The sequence below is a fragment of the Bison bison genome, unplaced genomic scaffold (assembly GCF_000754665.1).
Source record: "Bison bison bison isolate TAMUID 2011002044 unplaced genomic scaffold, Bison_UMD1.0 scf7180017864240, whole genome shotgun sequence".
NCBI lineage: Eukaryota > Metazoa > Chordata > Mammalia > Artiodactyla > Bovidae > Bison > Bison bison.
The window spans coordinates 159,538-165,902 of record NW_011494812.1 but is presented as its reverse complement, the minus strand read 5'-3'; the positions used below and the strand labels follow the sequence as shown (position 1 = coordinate 165,902).

General features: G+C 41.1%; 1 pseudogene; it reads right to left on the bottom strand.

The window, feature by feature from the left end:
- Positions 1–2,043: 2,043 nt before the first annotated feature.
- The window catches only part of LOC104993586, a 38,244-nt pseudogene continuing 33,922 nt past the window's right edge, over positions 2,044–6,365 (bottom strand).

The following is a 6,365-nucleotide window of genomic DNA, read 5'->3' as shown; positions in this document are numbered from 1 at the left end:
AACAATAACCCTGTATATGAGACAGCAAAAGAGACACTGATGTATAGAACAGTCTTTTGGACTCTGTGGGAGAGGGAGAGGGAGGGATTGTTTGGGAGAATGGTATTGAAACATGTATAATATCATGTATGAAGCGAGTCGCCAGTCCAGGTTCAATGCATGATAGTGGATGCTTGGGGCTGGTGCACTTGGATGACCCAGAGGGATGGTATGGGGAGGGAGGAGGGAGGAGGAGTCAGGATGGGGAACACGTGTATACCTGTGGTGGATTCATGTTGATGTATGGCAAAACCAATACAATATTGTAAAGTTAAAAAATAAAAACACACACACACAAACGAAATATATATTAATATATAATATTTAATATATTAATATATTATAAATAAATAAAATATATGTAATATGAAATATATTTATTCTAATATTCTTTTATATATGTATATATATATGTGTATATATATAACTAAATCACACTGCTCTAGAGCAGAAATTCACACAACATTGGAAATCAATTATACTTCAGTAAAACAAATTTTTTTTTTAAAAGAGTGGTCAATGGAAAATTGCATCTGTTTTGACTCAAAGAAATCACTAAATAACTAGGAAAGTGCAAAATTTTTTGCCAAAGTGACACTTCTAACCAGACAAGCATCAGATGCCTCAATACAACAAAGATGGCCTAAAGGAAAAGAGTTTTAGAAGACTATAAATTTGGTGCAAATTCAACACAGACTTTTACTGAGAGCAATAGTGCATGCAGGTAAGACAATGTGACAGGGATACAAATAGTAAAAAGACGTGGATGTTGCTCTCAAAAAGCTTAAAAATTAAAAGGGAAAAGGAACTGAAATAGCCACAACAAAAGGTCTAAAATGAGGAGAAGATTTAGCAAAATCCAGTTAAATTGTGATAGCACTTTAGATGAGGCAGAGACAGCTCCCGCTGTGGATCAGGGAAGGTCTTCTTCAGGAAGTGACATCTGAAATAAGCCTGATGGTCTATTCACATCTAAATACATGAAGGGCCCTTGGGCTTAATTCCATTCAGAATTTAAATTATGAATTTTAAAGCCTTTTAACACAGGATAGAAAAATAATTCTGCAAAATTACATTTAGCTTATATCGATCATTAGGTAGAAATAAACAACAACCAAAACAGGTATACAAGGAGAGTGGAAAGGTCATCATCACTGTCCTATGTCTACATGTGTCCTGAGCTCTTGAGCTGCTGGGATCTCTTTCCAAAGGGAGAAGTGTGCTTGGGGGTTCAGTGTGTCCTGATGAGCATAGAGATGGAAGTCATTCTACATGGGATGGAGGTGAGAAGGAAGGGGCTGATAGATAAGAAGAAAGGGGCTGGGAGGAGGAAAACTGAGAAAAGAGAGAGAAAAAAAGATGGGCAAGCAAGTGGAGACTGAGGGAAAGGGTAGGAAAAATGGACAAAAAACTCACCAGTGCTTCCTAAGCCAAAATGCAAGACCTGTTAGGAGTACCAGGGGCACAATCACTGCCAAAATGATCCAACCCACATAGCAGTGACGGTCTGCAGATGAATGTGCACACAAGGGTGTCCTCTCAAACCGACCCACTGTTTTACTGCATAGTATCTGCCTCAACAACCTCCTTCTTCCCTATTTCCTCTCCTATCCCTCATCAGTGATGACTCCATCTAACCTCCTTCCTATATCTATGGGACTCTCATTTTCAACTCCCGTATTTCTTATTTTTATTCCTTTTGGGTCTGGAGTCCCTGTGAAAGGGAAAGTGAAGTCACTCAGTCATGTCAGACTCTTTGTGACCCCGAGGCCTGTAGCCTACCAAGCTCCTCCGTCCATGGGATTCTTCAGGCAAGAATACTGAAGTGGGTTGCCATTTCCTGCTCCAGGGGGTCTTCCCAACCCAGGGATCAAACCCAGGTTTCCCAGCATTGGAGGCAGACGCTTTAACCTCTGAGCCACCAGGGAAGCCCAGAATCCCCCAATTTTTCATCTAGCTCTCCTGCTCTGCTTGAGGACCACCTATTCCCATCCCAGCAGGTCTCTAGTAGAGGATGATGTCCTGGACTCCTAGACTGCTATGCCTCAACTGACAACAGAGGCCAGATTCCTCACTGGCTTCCACATCCAAGGAAACCTGAAGATACCACGTCCCATCAGTTTTAGCCAAGACATCACTTTTCTGAGTGCCCTATTGCTCCTGCTCACCCCAAATCCACATCACCCAAAGGGGCTTTGGGTAGAAGCCAGAGGCATGACAAACCAGCAACAGATGGCCAGGGCCAGGATGGGGCCAAGGGAGAGCCAGGTCTCTTGTCTTACTGCATAAGACAGAGGAAATAGTCAGATGAGGACTCCAGTCCAGACTCAGAGGTTCAGAGCTTCATGTCACTTTAGATGGACATACTTTTTTCCGACCGTTAGCAGTCGTCACCCATTATCCCCTCCCCCACTTGACTCCTTGTTAGGAAGATGAGAAGGTGTGATTTTAGCACAAAAAAATTGTGGAGAGAGGGTACAGGACTGACTTCATCTCTGGAGATACACCTTTCCTACCTCAAGACAACCCAAGAGGGAACATGGGCAGATGTGACTCAGCAGCTTATGTATTTCCCGGGTGTGTCTGTAAAAGCTGAATAGTCTGCTGACCAACGTAACTTGTCTGGAAGCTCAGCAGTTCTGATCCTTGATAAGCAAACTACACAAAGTCTATTGAGGCTTTACCAGCATGCAACTCACAGCCTTCTGTTATCTGTATTTCAAAGGGATCTAGGGAAGAGGAGTTACCAATCAGAGAAAAGAAGACATTAAAAGGAAAGAGTGAATCAAAAGATGATGGAAGCAGAAAGAAGAAGTTTAAAAGATTTGAGGAAATGAAGCAAGATTGGCTTGATAAAAGTTCAAAGAAAAAGAAATTGGTGGTAGTTAGAGATTGAGAAAGAGATGAATGGCATGAGGAGAAGTGTTTGAAGAAGACAATATAAAGGATGTGGATAATAAATAATAATATAATAAGGAAGGACTTAGTGTGAGACAATGGGGAGTATAATAATCAAGAGTGAGTGGAATGCAATAGGTTATATTGAGTGTGTAAACAGAGATGGCTGAAGAGATTGAATGGGGAGGAAAGTCACATTTTAAGGAGTCCATCATAGAGTGAGGAAACTGAAGATACCTAGTCAGAGTCGAGTGAAAGGGGCTGTCCCACTGTTGGAATATAATAAACCGCAAGCCTGCAGTCAATGAGAGGGAAATGTATAAGTAAGTAGCAGAAGTCTTGAACATTATGGGAAGACAGGATCTGGATTACACCCCTTGACCAACTGCTGTTCCATGGTAGGGAGAGGTAAGGTTCAGAATTGAGTGGAAATTGATTGGAGGATATATATTAGAGAAATAAGAAACTCAGAGATACACACACACACACCTCGCACTGTATCCCCAATCCCCACTGAGGGAATGGAACTTACATTCAAGTTGCCATTTATTGACATTGTTGTGAAATACCTGCAAAACTATAGTGAATCTCCTGTGAGATACACTTTGCAGTTCCATTAACTCCTCATTATTGAAGTGGCCCTTGGACCAAGGCCAAAGGTAAATGACTGTGTGAGAGCTGCTTTTCCAGCCATGAGTCTGCAAGTCACCCAACTAAGCTAAGCCCAGATTTTGTACCCAGGGATGGTTGTAAAATCATAAAATCCAAATGTGTTAGAAGGAGATTGGCTCCGGGAAGCCTGTGGGGAAAGAACAAAGAGAATGAGAAGGGACATTGGGAAGGAGAGAGAATGGAGAAAGAAAGGTACCAAAGAGGGGAAACTTGGTATATAATAGAAAAGGCAAGCCATCGATATCTCAGTGGACATTTGGCTGCCCCAGGGTCCCAAGAGTTAGTTATATGCAGCCTTCAAGAGAGCACAGAGACCTGGAGTCAGGGATACTTAGAATGGAACTGGGCTGATAACTCTCAATCTCCAGCTTGGGGAAACCATTACACAGGCACACATGCATGCACGCGAGCACACACACACACACACACACACACACAAACCTTCCTGGAAAAGAGCTCTTACCCTCTTCATTGTCACCACCTGGGAGGAGAGTAAGGAACAATGAAATTTGCAGAAACAGCATCTCATTTGCAGATGTCCTTTCTCACAGAAAAGTAGGTCTTTGATTTCTGTTCTAAACAAACCTACCCCAAAACACCTCTATTCTGACTTCCTCTTCCTGCCAACAGACAAACCTTTCCTTTAGTCACTGACTGAAAAAAGAAAGCTTGCTCCTTCCCTAAGCCCTGGACCACATACTCAGATATTCATTTCCCTTCCAGTTCTGATACTCCTCTCTGGATTCCAGTTTCTCTCCTTGTCACCAACATCCATTCTGCTCACCTTTCTATAATTTAACTGCTATGGACCAAATCTTGTTGGAAAGTCAATGTATGTGTAAGGCTTCTTTTCTCATTCATACAATAAAAGAATGAAGCTAAACATCTTCTTAGCATCATATCTAATATTCTCACGCCCCTGCTTTTTCCGTCAGTCTTTCTCTTGCTTTTCTGAATATTTCCTCAAATATTCTCTTCCTCTTTCTCACCTTCACCCCACCACCTCATTCATATCTCTGACTTGTCTTGGTTCCTTTATTAGCTTTCTCAGAATCCCCTATGAGTTCTCTGATAAACAGTATAAACTGATACATATTCTTCATTATTCGTAGGGAATAGCCAGTAGCCATCACAAAGACCACAGGAATATTGAAACATGTAAAGAAAAAAACTCCTCTATTTGACCTATATTGACATATATTCACTCACCAAAGAATCCCTTAGCATCTGCCTAAACCAAACGTCTATTACACCTGTAAATTGTGTTATGTAGTGGCTGAAAATACAATCACTTTATTCAAGGATGTTTTAAATTCCTTGGAAGAAAAAACATCTAAAACAAGAATTGTAAATCTTGGTGTGCTGAGACTTATTATAAAGTATAAACTCTAAACAAACAACAACAAAGAAAAAAAAAAAAAACAGCCTCCTTGAAATATTTGCCAAAATGGTGGCCCTTAACAGTTTTGTTTACCCAACAAGATCTTGTCTTCAGAGGTTGCCTTGAGGTATTTGATCTATAGCCTGTTTAAAAAATTGTTCTCACTGAGTAAATTTGAAGATCTAATGGACTTTATTCGATGATTCATGAATTGGGCAGCATTCTTTCTAGCAGCTGGAAGGGTACACAGAGGAACAGTATAAAATGGAGGGTTTTTATAGGAAGAAAGGTGTTGCAGAGGAGCAATTTTCAAAAGAAAAGAAAGGGTTATTTTAAGGCAGGACATATTTTTGAGGGGAAGGGACTGGCAAGAATTTTATCATGTAGATTGCCTCTTCTGCCTCTGGAAGGTGGAGAGGGCCTACTTGGAAGATTATCTCATCGGTGCCCATTCAAAATTACAAAATGGTTTATTATGATTACATTTCCAATGAAGGCCGAAACTGCAATTAAGTTAGATATTGAATCAAGGTTTGAACATTCTTTCAACTGCCCTTCTTTGAGACTGTAATGAAAACATCCTTTCCAGAATTATGGCCACTGCTGACTTTTTCAAATTTACTGACATATTGAGTGCAGCACTTTAACAGCATCTTCTTTTAGTTAATAACTCAGCTGGAATTCCATCACCTCCACTAGCTTTATAGTAATGCTTCTTAAGGTCCACTTATATGTGGGTCAACAGTGAGAACCTTACATGGAACAGCTGACTGGTTCAAAATTAGGAAAGGAGTACCATAGACTATATATTGTTCCCCAGTTTATTTAACTTATATGCAGAGTACCTCATGCAAAATGTCAGGCTAGATGAATCACAAGCTGGAATCAAGATTTCTGGGAGAAATATCAACAACCTCAGATATGCAGATGTCACCACCTTAATATCAGAAAATGAAGAGGAACTAAAGAGCCTTTTGAGGAAGGTGAAAGAGGAGAGTGAAAAAGCTGGCTTACAATTCAACATTCAAGAACTAAAATCATGGCATCTGTCCCAATCAGATCAGATCAGATCAGATCAGTTGCTCAGTCGTGTCCGACTCTTTGTGACCCCATGAATCGCAGCACACCAGGCCTCCCTGTCCATCACCAACTTCCAGAGTTCACTGAGACTCACGTCCATCGAGTCAGTGATGCCATCCAGCCATCTAATCCTCTGTCGTCCCCTTCTCCTCCTGCCCCCAATCCCTCCCAGCATCAGAGTCTTTTCCAAGGAGTCAACTCTTCGCATGAGGTGGCCAAAGTACTGGAGTTTCAGCTTTAGCATCATTCCTTTCAAAGAAATCCCAGGGCTGATCTCCTTCAGAATGGACTAGTT